The sequence below is a fragment of the Ahaetulla prasina genome, chromosome 6 (assembly GCF_028640845.1).
Source record: "Ahaetulla prasina isolate Xishuangbanna chromosome 6, ASM2864084v1, whole genome shotgun sequence".
In the NCBI taxonomy this organism is placed as follows: Eukaryota; Metazoa; Chordata; class Lepidosauria; order Squamata; family Colubridae; genus Ahaetulla; species Ahaetulla prasina.
The window spans coordinates 89,879,855-89,905,368 of record NC_080544.1 but is presented as its reverse complement, the minus strand read 5'-3'; positions in this window follow the sequence as shown (position 1 = coordinate 89,905,368).

Sequence of the window (25,514 nt, the reverse complement as noted above, 5' to 3'; positions counted from 1 at the left end):
TTCTCCTCCCAGCTCTTTCTCTGGGCCATCGGGCTCTGGATTATTGGCCGACTCTTTTTCTTGGCCATCCGGCCTTGGATTAATTTTGGAATTTTCCTTGCTGTTTCCCTCGGGGACCTGATGGCGTCGCTGGAACTCTGGGACCTCAGCTAAGTCTTGCGCCTCCCCCGGGTCATTGTCAGCTGTGGATTCAAAGTGGTATTGGTCATTACCTGTCTCTGTTGGTTCGGTTTGGTCAGTTATTCGTTTCCTTAACTGATCTATGTGGCGCCGCCACATTCGGTTGTCTGGTAGCTCTACCACATACGATTTTGGCCCTGTTACTCTTGTTACTTGTCCTGCGAGCCAACTAGGGCCGTCCCCATAGTTTCGGGCCCACACCCGGTCGCCTATGCTCATTTCCCTTGTTTTTTCTAGTTCCCCCTTGTAACCCTCGGGTGTGTAATGGGGGTTCAAACGGTCAAGTGGGCACCGGAGTTTCCGTCCCATTAGCAATTCGGCTGGGCTTTTTCCAGTGGCTGTGCTTGGGGTTCTGTGCTGGACGGCTAGGAAAAAGTCTATTTTTGTTTGCCAGTCACCTGGCTTGAGCCTGGCCAATGCCTCCTTAGCGCCCCGGACGGAACGCCCTGCAAGGCCATTCGACGCAGGGTGGAAAGGTGCAGAGAGGGCATGTCGGATGCCTTCCTCTGCCAGGTACTCTTCAAACTGGGCTGCCGTGAATTGGGGCCCATTGTCGGACACCAGAGTGTCCGGCAACCCGTGAGTTGCGAATAGGTGGCGCAGGGTTGCGATTACTGTTTCGGCTGTGGTGGACTTCATAAGTATGATCTCTAACCATTTGGAAAATGCGTCCACCACCACTAGGAACGTTTGGCCGTGAAAGGGGCCAGCAAAGTCAATGTGGATTCTTGACCAAGGCCCTTGGGGCTTTTCCCATTCTCTGACTGGGGCTGTTGGGGTAGCGGTCTGGACTCTTGGCAAGCTTGGCATTTCCCTACCCTCTCAGCAATCTCTGCGTCCATGAGTGGCCACCATACATAGCTTCTAGCTAACCCCTTCATCCTTACGATGCCTGGGTGACCCTCGTGGAGGAGGTCCAATACCTTGCCCCTTAACTTAACAGGAATTATTACACGATCACCCCATAACAGGCACCCCCCTTGAGCCGAGAGCTCATCACGTTTCTTAACAAATTCTTTGAACCGTTCGCCCGGCGCAGCGGGCCACCCTCTCTGTACCCAACCGGTACAGTCCTTAACACAATGTCGGTATGATGCCGAGCCACTTCCTTTGATGTGACTGGGCCAGAGTCCAACGAGTCAATAAGGAGGATGGGTGTCCCCGGAGTGGGGTCTTCGGTCGCCCCCGGCAGTGGGCATCGGCTCAACGCGTCTGCATGCCCCACTTCTTTTCCCGGTCGATGCTGCAGCTTGTATGAGTAAGCGGCTAAAAATATAGTCCATCGAGTCAAACGTGGCGAAAGTGCCACAGGCGTTGGCGATCGCCAGCCAGTAGTCCCAATAACGGTCTGTGGTCAGTCACGATTTCAAAATTCCGCCCAAAGACATACTCATGGAATTTTTTGACCCCTGATACAATGGCTAATGCCTCTTTGTCTAATTGGCTGTAGTTCCTCTCTGGGGAGGACATCGTTCTAGAGTAGAACGCTATAGGGCTTCTGTGCCGTTTGGAAGTCTATGGCTGAGTACAGCCCCACCCCATAAGGGGAGGCATCGCAAACCAGCACTAGGGTAGTGAGTCGTGATATTGGATGAGCAGGCTATCACTTGAGAGCAGGTTCTTTACTGCTTCAAAAGCCCTATTTTCTGACTTTCCCCAAGACCAAACAGTATTTTTCCTAAGAGCCTATGCAGCGGTTCCATAGCAGTTGCTTTGTTCTTTAAAAGACTGCGTACAAATTAACCAATCCCAGGAATGCCTGCAGCTCTGCTTTGTTTTTGGGCGCTGGAGCCTTCCTAATTGCCTTAACCTTGCTCTCAGTAGGGTGAATTCCTTTCTTGTCTATCCGGTAGCCCAAGAAATCGACCGATTCGACCCCTATCTGACATTTATTTGTCTTGACTTTTAATCCGGCTGTCCGGAAAATGCTCAAGACCTTTCTTAACCGCCTCCCCAATTCCTCCATGTTTTCCCTGAAATTAGGACATCATCAAGTAGGAACTACCCTGGGAGCCCTTGCAGTAGTCGTTCCATCAGGTTTTGGAACAGCCCTGGTGCCACACTAACCCCAAATTGCAATCGGTGCACTTGAATGCCCCCTGTGCGTCACAATCGTTTGGGCTTGGCTGTGCGGGCGTCTACTGGCAGTTGTTGGTAGGCTTGGGCCAAGTCTAACTTTGCAAAGACTTGCCCTTGCCCCAAAGAGTGCAATAAGTGTTGCACCACGGAACCGGTGCGCTTTTCTGTAAGGCTTTGTTAAGCGTCGCCTTGTAGTCAGCGCAAATTCTAATTGACCCGTCCGGTTTAATGGGGTGACGATTGGCGTCTCCACTTTGCGTGATCGACTGGCACCAAAATCCCTGATTTATGAGCTTGTCCAGCTCCTTATCGATTTTTGGTTTTAGGGCAAAAGGGACTCTCCTCGCCTTAAGCCTAATGGGGGCTACCTGGGGGTCTAAGTTGAAGGAAATAGGGGTCCCCTTGTACTTGCCCAGGCAGTCCTTGAAGACATCTTCGAACTCGTTAAAGAGAATGTCTTTCAAATTGCAGTCACTTCTGTAGATGCCAGTCACTCCCATGCCCAGGGCCCGAAACCAGTCTAGTCCCAACAGACTGGGCAGAGTTCCTTCGACGATCGTGATGGGCAGGGTCTTTTTGTGAGGGCCGTACTCGACTCGGACGGAGGTGGTCCCTCGAACAGGGATGCGATTCCCCTGGTAGTCGTGCACTCGTAGTCGCTGTGCTTGCAGATGGCGCTTCGCGACGGCCGGCAGCGACTTCGCCAGAGTGTCCCAGGACATGATGGTGATCGCTGATCCCGTGTCTACTTCAAGCCTGCACCGTACTCCCTCGATTTTGGGCTTTGTGAAAATCTTCTTTTCCACTTTGGTTGAGGCGCGGCCTATAATGACAGTCGTTTGGTTAGACTTCGCGCCTTTCTTGTTTGGACCAATCGCGGGCCGCCTTTCCGGTTCCGCGTTTTGATTGGCCGATTTGAATTTTCGGCGGGAAGGTTGGGCCGCTCTGCAAACCTGAGCTAAGTGTCCTTTCTTCCCACACCGCCGGCATGTTGCATCTTTAAACCTACAGCGTTGGCGCTGATGCTGCCCTCCGCAGCTTCCGCACTCGTCACGGTCCTCAGTGTCGCGTTTCTCGGTCCGGCAGACCCCTTCCTCATCCTCGCCCTCACCTTCGGATTCGGACTGAATCTCCTCCTGGTGTACTGGCGTTGGCTTTGCGCTCGCCTTGGATTGAAGAGGCTTTTGCAGGGTCTCTGCTGCTTTAGTAGACATTTCGTGTGCTCTGGCTTCGTCCAGAGCGGTGGCTAGAGTCAGGTTGCTCCTGGCTAGCAGTCGTCGTCGTAGGCGGATGTCCTTGACCCCTCGGATGAGTTGCTCGAGTAGCACCTCGTCTAAGTCTCGGTATCCGCAGTCCTTGGACGCTCTTCTTAAAGCGGCCATGTAGTCTCCGATGGACTCGCCCTCCATCTGTCTACGTTCTCCGAATTCAAACCGCTGCACGTATTTGGACGGCGCCGGTGCGAAATGGTTCTTCAGCAAAGTTTGCAGAGTCGGCCACGATACCGATTGTATCGGCGTTGGCTCTGCCAGGGCTTCCGCAATCTCGATTACCTCCGGCCCGCAATGGCTTAGGAAGTAAGCCCGTTGCGGTTATCAGATCCCCTGTAGCTCGTTGGCTTCTAGAAAGCTTTCGAAACGGGTCATATATGTTCCCCATTTCTCCTTGCCCGGGTTGTACGGTGCGGGCGGCGTGTTTGCCATTTCCGCGTTTCTGCCCTGAGTTTGCTGGGTTCGGAACTAGCGTGCTTCAGCTCGGTTCTGGTTCCCCTTAGCCTCGAGATCCCACCTTCGTCGCCAATGTTATGTTCGGGAAGTAACGAGGCTGGAGACCAGGGTAGTGACGACAGCTCTTTAATATAGGGTGAACCCAGCAACAGGCTGGGGGAAAAACCTCTCCTTTTATACAGTTCTGCTGGAGGCTTCGTCCAATCAGCAACGTGCTGATTTCCCGCTCAAATATTTAAAGGCACAACTGTTAATACATAACAATTATAATGACTTTTTATATTGTTAAAATGCCTGGCAGCTAATGAAAACTGTTCTGGGCTATAAATCTAGCACTGCGCCAATTTAGCATCAGTCAACTTAACACTTGTTCAACCTGCTAATTTTGGAGAGATCTGCATTATAGCATAATCAGCATCAGAAAGAAGGAATGAGAAGGATAATGCATAGGGGATAATGGAAATACAAATCATCAGACAAGGTTAAGAGAAGCATGTTGAACTCATAAAACATTTATCACTGTTATTTTGATTTCAGAGGGCATCTTGAAGGTAATCTTCATAGAAGAAAAACAGCTGAAGTAATGCATCTTACTTCTTATCTGACTTCTCAGATATTCTACAAGCAGCAACATCGGCATAAGATTTCCAAGAACAGCATCATGCCAGATTTATATACTCAGAGGACAAAATTTTAAAAGCATTTGGAAAACATCTGACCACCATTAAATGAACAAATGGCTAAGACAGTTTTTCAACTTCAGCAATTTTAAGAAGTGTGGACTTCATTCCCTAGATTTCCCCAGCCAATATGTTTGCAGTTCAGATACCTTAAAGTTATTAGGGTTGAGAAACCTTACCCTAATACAGGGGTCTGTAAACTTGGCTCTTTTAAGACTTGTGGAGCTCAACTCCCAGAGTTCCTCAGCAAGAATTTTGGGAGTTGAAGTCCACAAGTCTTAAAAGAGCCAAGTTTGCAGACCCCTGCCCTAGTGGATCAACATATTTTGTTTTTCTTTCTCTATGCAAAATTGAACTCATAACAACCATGTGTTTTGTGCAAAATCTGGCAAGTACAGGAAAGAACAGTAGCATGCATGGAGTCTTCTAATCCAAACTAGATAAACATGAAAAATAAGGCAATATCACAACACTTTGCTACCAGATTTTCAGTTTCTAAGGCTAATTATATGAAAAATAATCTAAAGTATTGTTTATAATGGCAAGTCATTGGACAAACTGAATCTAAGTTCACTTTTCTAGTCTTCCACGTAGTTTTCTCAGCAAAAAGTTTCAGAAATGATTTCCAATGCCTTCTTCCAAGATCAAAGAGAGAGTCACTGGCCAAAAGTGCTTTGTACTTCAGGCAGGTTTACATTCTAGCAATGCTTAGAACAGTGTTGCACCATTCAAAGAAATCTATTTGAATGTTAATTCTGATTCATAGGTAGCTGTTGACTACAAATAACGTGATGTCATGTCTTGCAAAGTAAAAGTGAAAAAGATTATAGCCTTATCTAAAGATTAATGTACAAAAGTTGTACATCAAAGTTATCAATAGCTGATCAAAATAGGTCCTTTCAGAAATCAACTCACTTTTCTATACTTTCAAATTATATTATTCACAAAAATGCCCTGTTATTTTTAAAGCAATTGAACTGCCATCCAGATAGATAGCCCTACAGGGCTGCAAGTTGATTAAGCAATCTATACTGGGAAATAAAAAGATTTCCTGTCATTGTTCACATTTTATCTTTTATGGATAACAATCAGATAAAGTAGCAGCCACATTTTCATATGGTAAAGAACTATTCCTGTCCTGCATATTCATACCACAATCAAAACAATTCTTCTTTCGTATGCAACCTTGAGAGACAAATAAAAGCATGATCCAATTTAATTTAATCTTCTTTAGTATTATCAATGTCCAGTAAATATGATGTAGCACTTCATCAAGATTAAGGCTACATGAGGTTTGTCTCTCTGTGTGTATATATATACATACATAATGCATGTACAGAAATACAGAAATATTTTTTTTAAAGTCTAATTTTTTGCTGCCACTGGTTGTCTGAATTTTTGCAGTTCAAAACTGATAGCTTTTGACATAAGCTGTTTTGATTAGAAGACACAACAAGAAAATATTTTAAAGTATTATTTAAATACTTAAGAATGAACAAAGTCACACTGAGTAGTGTTATGTTTTCAAAAATAAATGATTTTGGGCATGCAAACTGGCTAAATAGAAGGTCTATATTTGATATTCTGAAAGCTTGATCAGTTTTAGTTTCTAGCTGACAGATATGTGCAGTAAGAAAATAAGAAATAAAGTCAAAACAGAAGCCTGAGGATTGCCATATAAAAAAAATTCTAATGTTTTAAGCCATGATTGTTCATTGAATCAGGCTGCAGAATTTTTCACATAGGAATACTGTGAAAGTGTGTCACAGATTATTGTAATGAAATAGATTGCTTCAGAGCTGACAGTATTTTTGTTTTAGGGGAATACATAAGCAGTGACAATGATTATAATAGTGGGATCATGAACCAAGTGTTCTCCCCATGGTGGAAAATTGCAGAAGCTTATCAACTAAAAACAACATTATCTGCACCTTGATCCTGACCTGCAGAAGATACCCATTTTTTAAGAGAGTTGGAAAGGACCTTGGAGGTCTTCTAGCCTAACCCTTTGCTCAAGCAGGAAACCCTATACTGTTTCAGACAAATGGTAATCCGATCTCTTCTTTAAGAACCCCAGTGTTGGACTTCTGGAGGCAAGTTGTTCCACTAATTAATTAATTAATTAATTAATTAATTGTTCTCACGGTCAGGAAATTTCTTCATAATTCTGAGTTGGTTTTTTCCCTGATTAATTTCATCCATTGCTTTTTGCTCTGCCTTCTGGTACTTTGGAGCAGTGGTCACCAACTGGTGGTCCATTAGAAAATTTTGGTGGTTTGCAGAAAAATTATTGGCACTAAATCAGGGGTCAGATCAGATATCAGAAATCAGATATGTACAATGAACATTTGTGTTGCTGCAGAGACTCTCCCCATTTGGGGTCTTTTTGTGTAGATTGGAGGGGCAGAAATTCCAACTTGGGGTCTGCTTCCTGGTGCAGGGCTTTGGGCGAAGGGTGGAGGGAAGTGCCACTGGTGGCAAAGAGCCGGAGGGCTTTGTGGGACTGCATCCTGGCCTGGAACTGGCTAACCATACCCGGCCTTGAACTCCTGCAGGTCTTCCCTCTGCTTGGAAAGCCTATGCTCCTAGTACTCAGTGAGGTGCTTCTGCTGAGCCTCCTCGGCAAGTTCCAACTTGAACTGAGCTGTTTTGCAAACTCTTTCTCATGGTGGGTGCTTAGCTCCAACAACTGCTTCCTGTTGGGGCCCTAAGTAGCCCGGGCGGGCAGGCAAGGAATAGCTGGAAGGGGAGGGGCGAGGAGTGGCTGGTGAGGTGCTCCTCACCATGAGTGACATCAAGTTGGACATCGATTTGGCTACACCCACCCAGCCGGTCAGTAGGCAGGTCATATTGGTGTTTGGGGACCCTTGCTTTGGAGAATAGTTTGACCCCCTCTTCTTTTGGCAGATACTGGAACACTGTTATCATGTCACCCCTAGAACTTCTTTTCATTAAATAGACATATCCAATTCCTGCAACTGTTCTTTGTATGTTTTAGTCTCAAGTTCCTTAATCATCTTTGTTGATCTTCTCTGTATGCTTTCTAAAGTCTTAACAACTTTTTTATATTGTGGTGACCAAAACTGGATGCAATATTCCACGTGTGGTCTTACCAAGACATTGTTCTTGATTTTATCCCTATCTTAATGCAGCTTAGGACTGCATTGGCTTTTTTGGCAGCTACAGCAAACTGCTGTCTCATATTTAAGTGACTGTCCACAGGCACCAAGATCCCTTTCACAGTTAATATTGTTGAGTCAGGTACCACATATTCTATACCTGTGCATTTGGTTTTTCTTGCCTAAATATAGAACCTTATTGAATTTCATTTTTCTTTGTCTGAAAAGTAATTCAAGTGTAAAAACTACCAGAAAATCAGTTGCTGATGACACAGGGTCTGTTTAAGCACCCATTGATGAGGTTTATTATGTAAGTCCACTTCAAAGTAGTGATTCAAATATGTTAAGTAAACTAATAAAGTAACTGCTATTAGAACTGTAACTGTTCTTATGTAACATAATTGGAGTGCCTCTGGGCATTTACACAACGTCATCATGTGTGCTCTCAAATCCCTCAATAACCAGCATGAAGCCAATCATAATCATAGATGGGGAACTCATCAAATTTGCAGATGACACCAAGCTGGCAGGAATAGCCAAGACTCCAGAAGATAGGCTTAAGTTACAGAAGGATCTTGACAGACTTGAACATTGGACGCTATCTAACAAAATGAAATTCAACAGTGAAAAAAGTAAGGTTCTACATTTAGGCAAAAAAATAAAATGCACAGGTACCATATATATGGTACCTTGCTCAATAGTAGTACCTGTGAGAGGGATCTTGGAGTCCTAGTGGACAAGCATTTAGATATGAGCCAGCAGTGTGCAGCAGCTGCTAAAAAAGCCAACACAGTTCTGGGCTGCATAAACAGAGGGATAGAATCAAGATCACGTGAAGTGTTAGTGCCACTTTATAATGCCTTGGTAAGGCCACACTTGGAATATTGCATTCAGTTTTGGTCACTGTGATGTAAAAAAGATGCTGAGACTCTAGAAAGAGTGCAGAGAAAAACAACAAGATGATTAGGAGATTGGAGGCTAAAATATATGAAGAACGGTTGCAGGAACTGGGTATGTCTAGTTTAATAAAAAGAAGGACTAGGGGAGACATGATAGCAGTGTTCCAATATCTCAGGGGTTGCCACAAAGAAGAGGGAGTCGGGCTGTTCTCCAAAGCACTGCGAGTAGAACAAGAAGCAATGGGTGGAAACTGATCAAGGAAAGAAGCAACTTAGAATTAAGGAGAAATTTCCTGACAGTTAGAACAATTAATAAGTGGAATGACTTGCCTGCAGCAGTTGTGAATGCTCCAACACTGGAAATTTTTAAGAAAATGTTGGCTAACCGTCTGACTGAGATAGTGTAGGGTTTCCTGCCTGGGCAGGGGGTTGGACTAGAAGGCCTCCAAGGTCCCTTCCAACTCTGTTGCTGTTGTTGTTGTTGTTGTTGTTGTTATTATTATTATTATCTACTAATTTGTCAACTTTAAAATGTAAAGAATAAAGTTTAGTGAAAGAAAGGAGCTGGGTGGCAGGATAACGACAATAGAAATGAAAATGAATATATATATCTACACACACCAAAAAAACCAAAACATAAATTAATACAAAACACTATAATGCAATTATAGATGGGGAGGGCAGCGGCAAGGTGGGGGTGGAAGTGGGATCTGTTTTTAATTGATCAAGCACCTCTGTTGTGATGCTCCCACACTGGGGCTCCAAACTAACTGGTTTAGATGAGGATGGCAGTGAGTGAGAATGATAATGGGGACATAATTAACCAAATGCTCCATACAGCTCAGCGCTTTAGGAAAAAAGTCAAAGTATCATGTGTTTTGCATTGCTATTGTGGCACAGTGGTTTAATTGTAGTATTGTAGGGTAATAAGAGCCACAGTAGCACAGTGGTTAGAATGCAATACTGCAGGCTACTTCTGCTGACTGCCAGCTGTCTGCAATTTGGCAGTTTGAATTTCACCAGGCTCAAGGTTGACTCAGCCTTCTATCCTTCTGAGGTTGGTAAAATGAGGACCCAGATTATTGGGGGAAATATGCTGACTCTGTAAGCTACTTACAGAGGGTTGTAAAGCACTGTCAAGCAGGATATAAGTCTAAATGCTGCCAGCACTTCGATTCTGACCAACTCAAGGCTGACTCAGCTTTCCATCTTTCCGAAGTCAGAAAAATGACCATCCTTATTGTTGGGGGCAATATGCTGATTCTGAAAACTGTTTAGATAAGGCTGTAAAGCACTGTGAAGTGGTATAAGTCTAGGCACTATTGCTATTGCTATTGCACCCAGTCTAAAAAATATCAAGATAACTGCCACATTCTGCTTACATTATGATAATGGGTGGGTCCAAAGATGATTGGTTTTCTGCAGGCACTCTGTAGACTTTCTCATAAAAAGAAAGGAATAGTTTACTACGCAAAGTAAGTTGCTGCTTCTATGGTGGATGTTCTTCAAGTTTGTTAACCAACAGCAGAAATGATGGTTGTGCCATGTTATGCCATTAAATAGACTTCCCTTGGTATTGAAAATTATGAGTAATCAGTTATAGCAACTGGCTTCTGTCTAATGTTGGTTCCAAACCATGAGAAATTTGATTAAATAAGGTTAAAACATTAGGTTAGAAGAAAGTTAGAAAGAGGCTGTGGTTAGTTCTTATATTTAAACAATAGCTTGTTAACATTTTTTGAGAATTTAGCGATTGCTAATAAAGTTATTAAATTACTATTGATTTTGAACTTATTGGCAATAGATCACAGAATATCACTATGCTGTAGTGCTTTTCTCTTTCTTCTCTGCCTCCAGATAGCTTGATAGATGATAGATAGTCTTTCGCCTACTTGGCAACAAAGATAAATTTGTTTAAAATAGAAATAAATTATCATTTTGGAGAAAAGGTTAAATATTTTTAAAATGAACAGTTTGACAAGCCAAATGAAAGACCAATGTGGACAGAAATCTTTGTATTGTATTGATAACTGACTTCTATAGATGTGGAAGAGGCAGGCAGACTGTTTAATTCTCTGTATTTGTGTATTTGATTCATAAAACACACCTCAGGACGACTCCTGGTAACATACATTATTAATGAACAATAAAAACTCAATTAAAATCAAATTAAAAACTGTAAAAAATGCACAAAAGAAAATAGTAAATATATAAAGTGTCATAAAAACAAATTCTATAGGTCACATCAAATATATTGGAGACGAGTTTCTCCAGATAATCTTAGCTGACAATGGAAACTTTGCAGGAAGAAGCATTCTCTTGGGTATTCTAAGCACAAGCCTTTACACGGTTAGTAAATTTGGAAGTAAAACCTTCTATTTCACCCTGAAACAAATTGGCACCCAGTGCAAAGATATATAATATGATTTCTATCAAACACTCCAGAGGCTAACTCAGACTCATGAGGCAGGAATGAATTATTTCCTTCTGAGAAGTGGGAAGACAGATGTTATCCAGTAAAACACTTGAGGGGAGTAATCATATCCTAGTACTCATTCAGTGATAACAAAAGACAAAGATAGTGTTCATGAATTATTCTGTAGTGTAACACATTAAACCAGTGTTTCTCAACCTTGGCAGCTTGAAGATGTGTGGACTTCAACTTCCAGAATTTCCCAGTCAAAGTTGAAGTCCATCTTCAAGATGCTAAAGTTGAGCAACATTGCACTGAACTATATAATGGCATGTTCAGAACCTGGGAAAAAATTATATTGTACTATTCTGGAAAAGTTTATTGTCTGGATAAGAAGAGATTAAGAAGTTAGAAGAAGAACAAATAAAAGCAAAATAACAGCAAGGACAAAAGTGATCATTTTAAATAGGTAATAGCCAGCAAGAACATTTATGTAACATCCAGTTTAGATTACACGCAACCTACTATGTTCTAAAGCCCTGAAACTGTGGGGCTTAATGTAGAACTACAGGCTGCAAAAATCTAGATAATGACTAAATGGCAGAAAAGAATTATACTTTATATAATTGCTGGCATGTTGTGATCATCTGGTGTTTTGAAATCTATAGTTATCCCATTTATTATAATAATTTTAATGCTCTTAAAACTAAACATCTTGATATAATTAGGTAAAAAACAAACAAACTTACATTCTGCAAGAAAATGGAAAGAAATGACCAATAAAAGCATATGGCCTCTTTATCATTTGAATGTAACATGAAGGCAAAGTCAACTGAAATAAGCCATATTATTCTATATTCTAAAATATTCCGGACAAGGAAAAATAAATGATTCCCATTCCCCTTGCAGAAAAGATTTCTATGTATTTGTGGAAGCAAGGCTTCCTTTGATTAGAATGTCATAATTTTCATCCAATAGGCTACCAAATATTTATTATCATGTTAGGAAGAATGGTCACATATAATAAAGACTGAATAATATTCTTTATTGTCACTGCACAACATATGTACAATGCAGTGGTGAAATCCAAATTTTTTTTACTACCGATTTTGTGGATGTGGCTTGGTGGGTGTGGCTTGGTGGGCGTGAGAGGGTAAGGATACTGCAAAATCTCCATTCCCACCCCGCTCCAGGGGAAGGATACTGCAAAATCCCCATTCTCTCCCCATTCCTGGGGGAAGGATATTGCAAAATCTCCATTCCTACCCCACTCTGGGACCAGCCAAAAGAGGTATTTGCCGGTTCTCCGAACTGTTCGAAATTTCCGCTACTAGTTCGCCAGAACTTGTCAGAATCGGCTGGATTTCACCCCTGGTACAATGAGATTGGTGGTGCTCTCTCAGTGCACACCCCCTAACACAATATAACTCACAACTGAACTGTAAGGGTTGATACACATTAATTTACATGTAAATCAGTATAAGTGGGGATTTTAATATCAAGCAGCCAATGGTATTTTTACTACAAGAAGGATGAGATTGGACTAGACCAGGGGTCTCCAACCTTGGCAACTTTAAGACTTGTGGATTTCAACTCCCAGAATTCCTCAGCTGGCTGAGGAACTCTGGGAGTTTAAGTCCACAAGTCTTAAAATTGCCAAGGTTGGACAGCCCTGGAATAGACTGACTTCCTATGTTATTCTTCAGTTCTTAAACAGAAAAAAATAATAGCTTTAACAGAGAGGCCTGAATAAACAACAAGCGGTACTTATAAAAAGAGGAACATTTTCCTGATGGTTTCAGAGTGACCCCAGTATAATCACATGTGCCTTATTTCAGCGTAACAGTTATTGTGTTATGAATGGATGCTTCCAGTATCACTATTGTCACTTTATGGAACTAGATTGATGAGAGTTTAATAATTACTCCCACTTGGTAATGAGTAATTAATAATATGAAGAGAAGAAGATAAAAAGTATTACATAGGCTGATATATGATACAGATTTCAACAGGAATCTAACTTGTATTTATTTCCTATCAGGGTTCCTTGCTCTCCAAGGACACAGCATACACAGCGTAACTAAAGTATGATCAGGACGATTATTGCAACACACACTTTCCTCAAAAATAAGGTATTGCTCTGGCTCACCTCCACTCTTCTAGTTTTTGCAAGGTGATATAAATGTGTCTGTAATACTCCTATGTATTCAAGCTGTTAACACTTAGATCAAACAAAGGTCTCAAAAGCTTTAAAGTAACATATAACCTTTGCCTTTTTACAAAGATTCTTGTACTAGTTCAAATGAGGTGCAGCAGCTACTTTTCAAAGGAGCAAATAGCAACCCCAACTTCATTCCCTCATTCTTCCACAAAGTGCATTGATTAAAAAAAAAAAGGCACACAAAGCCAATTCTTCAAGCTGATGACTTTGCACCTGATTTTGTTTTCTCCAAAACAACCTGTTAACACATCAAATCTGAGAGATCTGATGGACTGTAAATTTATAGGCTCGCAGGTCAGCAGAGCATATGGCTGCTCTGTGTTTCTCTCAGCTTGGCAATAAGTCATTTAGCAACAACCAAACTTGGTATTTCAGAAGGTATTTCATCATAACATTGGCTAACTTTTAGTTGTGAAATACCTTCTGCAATGTGCAGTTTTTGTTATTAAGGGGGTATGATAGAAATGTTTTACAGTAGAACATTTGCTAATTTGGGGAGATTTAGGTAATAAGGATCTGTCAAACAGAACAGAACAGAACAGAATTCTTTATTGGCCAAGTGTGATTGGACACACAAGGAATTTGTCTCAGGTGTATATGCTCTCAGTGTACATAAGGAAAATAAAATACATTCATCAAGAGTAAAAAGTTACAACACTTAGTTATAGTCAAGGTTACTAATAAGCTATCAAATCGTACTAGGAAATAAGTAAAAACAATAAAAATTAAAAGGTACAAGCACATGGTTATCGTAATAAGTGGGAATTATAAATGTATAAATGATTAAATAAACATGACATTAGGAAAGTTTCCCATTAGAAGTAGAAAGCTCAATTACCTTTTTTAAATCAAGTAATTCAAATAGCTGGATTATTTTATTCATTTATTTGTTTATACAATTTATGTAGCTATCCACTTCACAGCAATGAGTTTGGGTGACACACAAAAGATCAAATGATTAATGTGATAACTCAAGTTCTATGACCCTGCAGCCTGATATAATCTCAGATAAATCCAAGGCCAGCAATGAATTATTTTTCCATGAGAAGGTCATGTAACCAACACCATGTTCATCCTCTAAGGCTGCAAGGGGTTTTTTTTGTAGAAAAAGTCACACTATCAAGAATTATGGCGAGGCAGTTTGATAAAATAGGTAAGGCACTGGACTAGAAACCGGGATATCATGTGTTCTACGTCTTTTAATTTACTTTGTAATTTTCCCACATAAATAAGTGTATTGAAAGAAGAAATATTATCCATTAAACTATGCGTTGAATATGCGTAGAATGCATAGAAATTATGCACCATTATATGTATAATTGAAATCTAGGGTAATTTATATCAAACTTTCTTCAGTTATATTCCGCATGACCCTGAGTTATAATGTGAAGCAATGGGCCATACCCTATGAGTATATTCTATAATGTGTAATTGTTATGGAGTCCAATAAGGGCATCTTTTCTGCCAGAGTTTTCCACCAACTTTCTCTATTCAGTTAAATATTATATTGCAGAAAAATGATTCTAGTATAAGGGGAAAACCAAGCAACTGAGGACAAAAAGAAAATCAGATGGGAACCCATAGCAAAGGCATCCAGGAGTAACTAAGCATTAAAACGGACTTCTAAAAGATTTGTGTAGTTTTGATTCTTGTTGGGATGGCCATTGATATTTCATCTTCTAGTCACCTTCAATTTTAGCTCTGCCATGAAGCTGGGAACATGTTACCAGGTTAATACAAACTATAAGTCTCCCAAGCCAAGATTCCCAGCTGTAAAAGTATCCTTGTTTTGTGAGTGGTTTCCTTGTTACTTAATTACTTAGTCTCTTGAGAAGAAACACTGTTGATTTACCCACAATTCTTCCATACCAATGACATTCTGCAGCATTTAGAAAATTATTAGGCAATATGCTAATGGATATGTTGTTCCTATTAATTACTTCCTTGGGGATCTCAATATTTACAAGGGGTTGTTATTGTCAGCCAACTTGGGAAGCAAATTCTGATTTAAAGAAGATTTTCTATGAGTGTGATGTGAATAATGTCATTACCATCTTTCCTCGTACACCACTTGCTCTATCAACAGTCCTTCACAGTGTGTGCAAGCTGCTTCTGCTTAAGCAGATTATACTAATTATAAGAGAGCAATCTCTATCAACAAAATAGAGGAACATATTTCAGATACTCTTTTTTTTTAAAAAAAGAATATCTTCTGCAATACTTAAATAGACAAGTAGACAAAAGAAAGTAATTCAGAGTCATTGGTTGCACCATCCTACTCAAAATAATAAAACTCTTTTGTGTGTTTACATTGTTCTTTATTGTGTATAATTGCACAATACACTCTTTTTCTTGTTTGCAACTCTAGAAGATGAGGCAGCATGACTCAGAACTGGCAAGTGGCAAGCAAAAGGCAGTGTGCTATTTCTGGATCTCAGATTTATGGGCTTTAAACAGTTCTTCTAAATTTAATGTCTGTTTTCTAGTGTACTAAAACCATAAGTGTTTTACATCCTGATATCAAATTTTCATTTACTTGCTGTAGCTAAAAGCTAGCAAGTTTCCTGATTTGCAAATGAATAAATTTACTGATTTGCAAGTCTCCCTCAGCTTATATTGTAAAGGTAGTTGTTCTATTACTGTTAAATTATTGATACAGGTTGTTGAACATCCTAAAGATTAAAAAAAAACAGGTATTATTGAGATCAACAAACAGCAGTGGGAGAAAAAGCAGGAGAAGCACCATATAGTGATTTAAAATGCATGTAGCTCCCATGAAACAATAATATATTGGAAATAGGAATATGCATTGATAATGAAAATATTAGGAATGAATAGTGAATAAGTGAATAAGAGCCCAATGTCGGTCAGGCCAAGCACTATCCCTCTTCCTACCATAATCTTTATTCCTCATATTTTTGCCTTGTGAAGCTCCAAGAGAAAGGCAACAGATTAACAACAAGGCCAAAGACCATGAATTTGAAAGTCGAGGCATAGAAAATCAGATGACATCCTTTTTCCAGTAATTCCAGAGATTTCTCAGGATTCAAATTGTCTCTGACTGAATATTCCTTGTGGCCAAGAAATGGTGCTGCTTTGGATTCACAGAATTTTTACAATATTATTCTCAGTTAGATTTATTACTTTTTTTTCAAAAAGGGGTACAGTTGCAGGATACAATAGCCTGATGAAGAATGAAGAATGGTTGCAGGGATTGGGTATGTCTAGTTTAATAAAAAATGAAGACTAGGAAGGACATGATAGCATTGTTCCAATATCTAAGGGGCTGTAACAAAGAAGAGGGGAAGGGGCAACCTATTCTTCAAAACAGGGTCTCCAACCTTAGCAACTTTAAGACTTGTGGACTTCAACTCCTAGAATTGGGAGTTGAAGTCCACAAGTCTTAAAGTTGCCAAGGTTGGAGAGTCCTGCTCCAAAGCACAAAGAACAAAAAACAATGGATTGAAATTAATCAAGGAGAGAATCATAAAAAGAAAATTCCTGACAGTTAAAACAATTAATCAGTGGAACAACTTTCCACCAGAAGTTGTGATTGTTCCAACATTGGAGGTTTATAAGAAGAGATTGGACAATCATTTGACTAAAATGGTATAGGGTTTCCTGTCTGGACGGGAGGTTGCAGGGGTGGGTTCTACTTACCTTTACTACCGGTTTGCATCGTGCCCGCATGCACAGATCACTTTTGATGACGTTCAGGTCAGTGGGCGGAGCCTCCCGCTGGTTTTATTACCGGTTCTATAGAACCAGTCTGAACCGGGGGCAACCCACCACTGGGGGCTTGGACTAAAAGATCTACAAGGTTCTTTCCAACTCTGTTATACTGTTATTTCAAACATAACCCTCTTCTATGTCGAGTTGAACTTGGTTGGTTGATTCAATGGATTGGTTTCATTTTTGAATTAGCACAAGAGCTGAAGATGGAACATAACTTAGATTAGACTTAGACTTAGAATATACACTAATTGACATATATTAAAATGAAATTTCATTGCATACAGCTCTCCATATACACTACATAAACATGACAAACAAACAAACAAATATTCATATACTCACATACCCACATATATTATATGACACAGAAACAACATAATCTTGCTTCCTTGAACATATTAGAAGAGAAACCAGAAATTGAAGCAAATGGTTTCAGTACGGCAAACTTGATTTATAGTTTGGGACTATTTCTTCTAATTTACAGCAAATTGCACAGATGTTCTCCCAATTACTATGAAGATGAAAAAAGGTATCAAACATCAATCAGCTGGAACATTTATAAATGTCTCTTATAAATCAATGTGTTTTCCCCATAGTAATCAGGAAGTGGAGGGAATGTAAAATGAGATAAGCATCATAATGTAATGTATGACTTAGATGCATAAATCCAACACAGATATATAAGGTCATACTTGATCACGATGCATTTTTCTGTCATGGTAGCTCACTGTGGAAGCCTATGTTGCTACTCTTGATCTTGCCACAAAGCATTCTGAGAAGCGCAATTATATATTAAAGTGTATGAAAATCTAGGCAGATCATAACAAAAAAAACAATTATTGCAATCTTCCTGGTATTTTACTGTGAAACTTTCTGGAAATTCCTCATGTTTTCTAAAGTTGCAATCACATTATGTACGCTATATTTGGATTTATTTCCTCACATACTCTAGTAGGAGAAAGAGGAATTGGAGGTAGAAGGAAGCCCATGTCCACACCTCCTTCTCTACAAAGAAGAGCACTCTTCCCTAAATATTTTAAGGTGAGCTATCTTTGTTTATTGACCATAGAGACCATGAGTTGTAGTCCTGCCTTAGGAAACAAAGCCAACTGAGTACTTTGGGCCAGTTACTCTCGCATCTAAATTTATTTCATTAATAATTACAGCATATATGCTTAGATTTCAGTTTCAGGATGAAGTGAAGCCACAAATGCACAAAAATGTTAAACTGAATTACGCCTCATAGGAAGCTTTCATCCTGACTCAGCACTTCTAAGTATTGCAAGAGGACGCATGGTGCAAAAGAGCTGCACTGAATGTTAACGTCTTCATAAATGACAAGATGGTGACGGATAAAAGGGAGAGCAGACAAGTATCTGATAGATCCATACTGGAAAATTTGGAGGCCCATTTCCAAATCAAAACATTTGCAATTGGGGAGTCTTTGGAATTGTAGTCTTTTTGGAATATAGGGTGAGGATGGAACTATTTCCAAATCTCAAATCTGCGAGATTTGGTTTTTTGCACATTCATGTATTTTAAAGATAGATTCTAATGGAAAAAATTAAGTTATGAATATCTTAACAATCCTTGTTGCTAACTAATTGTGGAAAAAATTGACAGGTACTAATTTTCACTGAGTGAAGAAGCTAAAAAAAAAAGGACTAATCAGTAAAATAAATAGCAAGAAGTTTGTACAATATTCTCATTTTTTCCAGTCTTTACTGTGATAATAGTTAGGACACAAAAGTACCCCTTCTGATGGATGACTTCTGAAATCGTAATACCTTCTGCTTTTATCTGCCAAGTTACACATGCACATTCAAACATGATAGTGCCCAGAATAAAACCTGTCACTCTTATCTTTGAAAATGTTGATGTGAAATAACGATTACATTGCAGAGGGGGAAAAATGTGACCTAGCATTTCTATGGACTTCATTAAAGACTTTTAAATATATTTTTTACTGACAGACGACATATTCAAAATGTTCAAATACAGAATATAACAACAGGATTTAAAAGGAATTTGATAAATAAACCTTTTTCACTTAATGTTCTTTCACACTGTAAGAAACCAGTCATTTCTTGCAAATAGTTGATGATTTTAGTTGGGAAGAAAGTGAGGTGTTGCAAGCAAAAGGTCATGTCTTGCTTCCGTAATGGTGTGTCAGAATGTTTAGAAGGCCTTTCTAATGGATTTTAAACACTGAAAATGGTGGTTACTGACATTTCACAAATGACACAGTACGGACGAGCACTCCGATTTCAATTATTTCAAGATTAAAAAAATCCAGAGTCTCAAGGGAGAACAAAACAAAACAGACCAGAGATTTGACCAAGTTTATAGATTGACAGAAAGGCCAATCTGTGCATATTTCAGGAAACAAGAGAAGAACATAGGAAGGGGAGGGATTTGCTACTGTGAATTAATGAATCATACCTGTGAAACGATACATGGAATATCATTTAGTACTCATATTCTTGTTGGCTGTTAAGAAAAGCTCAAGAAAACCTTGCTTAATTAATTAATTAATTAATTAAATTTGTATACCGCCCTTCTCCTGAAGGACTCAGGGCGGTTCATAGCCAATAAAATACAAGAATACATATGACACAGGTTAAAAACAATATAAAAAACTAATTCGATATATGGCCTAAAAATTTGGATACTATTAAAAACCCCGTTTAAAAACTCCAATTAAAACCCCAATTAAAATTACGTTTAAGCTAGCCCTGCATGCTGAAACAAAAGCGTCTTCAGCTCGCGGCGAAAGGTCCAGAGGTCGGGGAGTTGACGGAGCCCTGGAGGCAGCTCGTTCCAGAGGGCAGGGCCCCCCACAGAGAAGGCTCTCCCCCTGGAGGTCGCCAGCCAACATTGTTTGGCCGATGGTATCTGAAGGAGGCCCTCTGTGGGAGCGCACTGGTCAGTGGGAGGCTACTGGTGGCAGTAGGCGGTCCCGTAGATAACCCGGTCCTAAGCCATGGAGCGCTTTAAAGGTGATAACCAGCACCTTGAATTGGACCCGGAAGACCACTGGAAGCCAGTGCAGACTGCGCAGGAGGGGTGTCACATGGGAGCCACGAGGTGCTCCCTCTATCACCCACGCAGCTGCATTCTGGACTAGTTGGAGCCTCCGGGTGCCCTTCAAGGGGAGCCCCATGTAGACAGCATTGCAGTAGTCCAGGCGGGATGTAACAAGGGCATGAGTGACTGTGCAAAGGGAGACCCAGTCCAGAAAGGGACGCAACTGGCGTATCAGGTGGACCTGATAAAAAGCTCCCCTGGCGACGGCCATCATATGTTCTTCTAAAGACAGCCGTACATCCAGGAGGACGCCCAGATAGCGAGCCCTCTCTGTTTGGGGCCAACGACTCGCCCCCAACAGTCAGCGATGGAATTAGCTGACTGTTCCAGGCTGCCGGCATCCACAGCCACTCGGTCTTGGAGGGATTGAGCCTGAGTCTGTTTCTCTCCATCCAGACACTGGGACATCACTTCGACGGCCTCATTGGGGTGGTTAGGGGTGGAAATATACAGCTGAGTATCATCAGCATATAGATGACAACTCACCCCAAAACCACGGATGATCTCACCCAGCGGCTTCATATAGATGTTGAACAGAAGAGGCGAGAGAACCGACCCTTGCAGCACCCCACACAAGAGGCGCCTCGGGGCCGATCTCTGCCTTCCTGTCAACACCGTCTGTGACCGGTCGGAGAGATAGGAGGAGAACCACTGATAAACGGTGCCCCCCACTCCGAGTCCCCCGAGCCGGCACAGCAGGATGGTCGATGGTATCAAAAGCCGCTGAGAGATCTAGTAGGACCAGGACAGAGAAGCAACCTCCCGAGCCCTCCAGAGATCATCAACCAACGCGACCAAGGCCGTTTCCATGCTGTAACCAGGCCAGAAACCGGACTGGAATGGGTCTAGATAGACAGTTTCATCCAGGTACTGGGGGAACTGTCGTGCAACCACACTCTCAACAACCTTTGCCCAAAGCGAAGATTGGAGACAGGATGGTAATTTGCTAAAACAGCTGGATCCAGGGAGGGCTTCTTGAGGAGGGGCCTCACCACCGCTTCTTTCAAGGCGGTAGGAAGACACCCTCCATCAAGGAAGCGTTAACAATTCCCTGGAGCCAGCCTCGTGTAACCTCCCGGGTGGCCAGTACCAGCCAGGAGGGACACGGGTCCAATAAACATGTGGTCGCATTCAGTCTGCCCAGTATCCTGTCCATGTCCTCAGGAGCCACAGTATCAAACTCATCCCAGATAGCGACCCCAGACCAGCCTCTTCCACCCTGTCCAGATCTACCCAATCTGTGTCCAAACCTTCCCGAATCTGAGCAATTTTATCGAACAGATATTGTCCAAACTCCTCAGCATGCCCTGTAAGGGATCCTCCACCGCTCCCTGATGAAGGAGCGAGCGGGTCACCCTAAACAGGGCGGCTGGGCAGTTATCTGCTGATGCAGTGAGAGTGGAAAAATATTCCCATTTTGCCATCCTCATCGCCACTAGATAGGTCTGAATTTGAGACCTTACTAATGTCCGGTCAGATTCGGAGTGGCTGGCCCTCCAATTACTCTCTAGGCATCTTCTTTGGCGCTTCATCTCTCTCAGCTCCTCAGAATACCAAGGGGCTAATCGAGATCGGCACTGGGTCAGATTATTCCCTCATCTCTGGTTGTTGTTGTTGTTGTTGTTGTTGTTTGGTAATCTTCCTTTAATTGAAGAATGAAATACAGATTGAAAAAAGAGAAACAGAGCACTCACTGTCATTGGCTGGATCCATTCCTATCTGATCATGGCAGTTTCCAGAAAAAAGTCAGGAAGCCAGGCTCAATTCAACCATGTAAGGAATAAAAGGGGAGTCAAAATGAATTGTGAATGAATGAGCAAGATTTCTCAGAATGAGACATTTCTATACAAATATTAATTTGATGAATTTGACTTAATTTAATTTAAGTTAATTTATTCTATTTAATATATACAGCCACTCTGGAAGTGTCTGGACAGCTTATAAAATACATTAAAAGAAAAAGAAAACAATTAAAAACCACAAAGATAGGCAGTCCAGAATAAAATAATGACAATAGCAGACTGTACAAAGAGAAAGCGGGGAGGGGAGGATGGAGGGAAGAAGGGAGAGAGAGAGAGAGAGAGAGAGAGAGAGAGAGAGAGAGAGAGCGAACAGGGGCTGAACCGATAAATCACACTCACATTAACTGAGGCCTGGGAACTTATTCCTGTCATTAGGGGTCTTTGGAATCTCCTGAGAGGGGACACTGAAAGAATCTCTTGGGATATGCTTTTCCAAAGGGCAGGGGACACAACAGAGAAGGTCTGCTTCCTTAAATGGTAGCATTTATTGAAAGGACCAGGAGATCATCCATTCTGCCTGAACACATTGGACAGGCAGAAACAATTCGAAATGGCATTCTCTCAGACAAACAATCCTAAGCCATGAAAATCTTTATAGTAAGTGACTAACTGAACTTTCCTGGCCAAAGCTGCCACCTGCTCTTCAACAGAAGTTATACCGCATGTCCAGAGTGTTTTCTATTTGCACACCAGTCTTGAATGGGTAAGTGCAGCCAGAGCAGTTCAGTCTTGTAAGGATTGAACCAAAGTTTTTTCTCTCTCTCTCTCTCTCTGTTCATTGAGTCATGAACTGATTAAGTACATTAACAGTTGCACCTGCATAGGTCAGGATTAAGATGTACCATTTGCATCCTGGTGATATCAAGCCCCAAACTGACTGATGACCTTATCTAATAGTTTCATGTAGATGCTAAACCAGAGGGGAGAAAACATCAAAACCTGAGATACTTCCAAAATAAGGGACCCACAAATGCAATCTTTGCCTTCCTATTAACACTGAGTGAGACAGACCACTGAAGAGGAAATTATCATTGCAGCATAGTGCCCTTGTAGTTGATCCAGTAGATCTAGTTGATCTATCATGGTTGACAGTATCAAAAGCCACTGAATGATCAATAAGCATGAGGATGGATGCATCACCTCCATCTCAGCTCTACAAAAGGTCCCCAATAACCATGGCCATTCAATAAACATGGTGAATGGTATTTCTATTTTAGGATTGCCTGTCCATATCATCAGGAGAAACAGACTCAAATTCAGTCCAGATAAGATCACAAGACTGTACTATGAGCAACTCATTTTGATCTGTCCAGAGTCTAACTCTGAGCAAATCTGAATGAAATTATCTACCAAGTAGCATGAAAATTTCTCATTGGCACCTTTAGGTGGTCTTGCAAACCAACTGTCCCTGACAGAAGATACTCAAAACCATTGGATGGCTATCAGTGGGCACAATGAGAGAACAGAAAGAACAGTGGTTCTCTGTCCTTATTACCATAATGTAGAATCAAATATGGATTTTTATTCCATTTTCCATTGGATTTATGTGTGTTTTTTTCCAGTGGCATGAGTAATTTTTGGAGATTCATTTCCTGGAATTCTTACAAAAACTAAGGTGTATCCTAGGATTGACACACAGTGAGAGAGATCACATAGGGGCAATCCAGTCAAGGGCCTGTTATCCACCTATTCCACCTTGCAACCAAGGCCTCAACTGAACTGTTCAGCAGATGTTCAAAGAAAGCCCCAAATTCCCTTTGAACCCACAATGTACACAAATCACCTTTTAGCTTGCAATGGCTTGTAATCCTGAGGACTACTGTATGTACAAAGACATCAGCTTTCCAGACAAGGAGAAATGGGGGGAAGAATGTTTAAGAATACTCAGAAATACACTGAACTTTCTTTTGCCTGAACCATTAAACGTGAAGAAGGAAATTTCTTGGGGAATAAACCAGTGGTAAAATGTAAAATTTGTTACTACCGGTTCTGTGGGTGTGGCTTGGTGTGGGGGGGTAATGTGACTGGATAGCGTGGCCGACTTTTTTTTTTCTTTTAAAAGCATTTTTTCTACAACCTCTTCGGCTGTGGAGATTGTAAAAAAATGCTTTTAAAAGGCTCTGATGATCCCAGTTGAGTTGCCTGATCGTCAGAGGCTTTTCTTTTAAAAGCATTTTTTTTTGCCTTTAAAAGAAAAAAAAAGCCTCTGATGATCAGGCAACTCAGCTGGGATCACCAGAGCCTTTTAAAAGTATATTTTTTTACAACCTCTTCGGCCATGTATAAAAAAAGTTCTTTTAAAAGACTTTGACGATCCCAGCTGAGCTGCGCGATCATCAGAGGCTTTTTTTTTTTACTGTTAAAAGCATTTTTTTTGGCTGAAGAAAAAATGCTTTTAAAAGTTTTTTTTTAAAAAAACCTCTGATGATCACGTGGCTCAGCTGGACATGTGGGATGGGCAGGGATTTTTGCTACTGGTTCTCCAAACCACCCGCCGCCATTGCTATCAGATCGGATGATCCGGTCCGAACCAGGAGCATTTCACCACTGGAATAAACTGAAAAAAAGGACACTAATTGCACAAGATATAAGCATATTCTGATATTAATCGGTACTATAAGATGGGTGTGTCTTATGGTGTTTTGCATACTTTGTTCCAGAATGTGATTGTTTAAGACTTTGAAGCAAAAGTTGCTCACTCTTGCTGGCTTTGTCCTGTGTCATTCCTGTTTGCCACTAAGTCTTCCTTGGCAGTTCTATAATTACAAGATGCAAGATTTTTCTTTCCTTGAGAGGAATTAATAATAATAAAAAAAACTATAAAAATGGAAAGAGAGTACATATTTAAATACTGTCATCTTGCATTAGTAAAGGAAGCTTAAACATTACTGCAGAAAACCTATGACCTTGGAAATTAACATGAAATATAATGATTCATAGATGTAAGCCTAAAAAGAGAATTAAGAATTCCCAAGACAGCCAGCTAGATGGACTAATACCTTCTTAGAAATTTTAAAATACCTAAGACATACAAGATACTTGAAAATTATAGAACTTCTGGAAAACCTGAGTGAAGATAATGAAGCCTGAAAGGGAAGAACTGAAATATGAAAACAGGAAGGCTAAAGTAATCAAGAAATACATCAGAAACTAGCACTTGGTAGAGCAACCATGAAGGCCTTGGAAAAGATATTCAAATATTATGATGTATGTTGTGATATATATGTAAAGATCTGATTCATGAAAACCAGGATATTCCTTCTAAGAAAACAAACCTTGAACTTTGAAGAAGCAGAAAAGACTTTTTTTTAAAACTTTGGTGCTGGAGAAGACACCTGAGGACTGTGGACAGCCCAGAAAACAAACAAAAACAAATGAACCCAGAGTTCTCACACAAGGCACAAATGATCAGGTATCAATACTTCTATTTTGGATGTATTCTGTGATGATGTAGCTGCTTAGATAAGATTGTCATTCTGGGAAAGGGGGAAAGATGGATCTAGTTATAGCTAGATTGATGGATCTAGTTATACTAGCAATGAATGCACTACTGGAAGAATTAAAAGACCAAA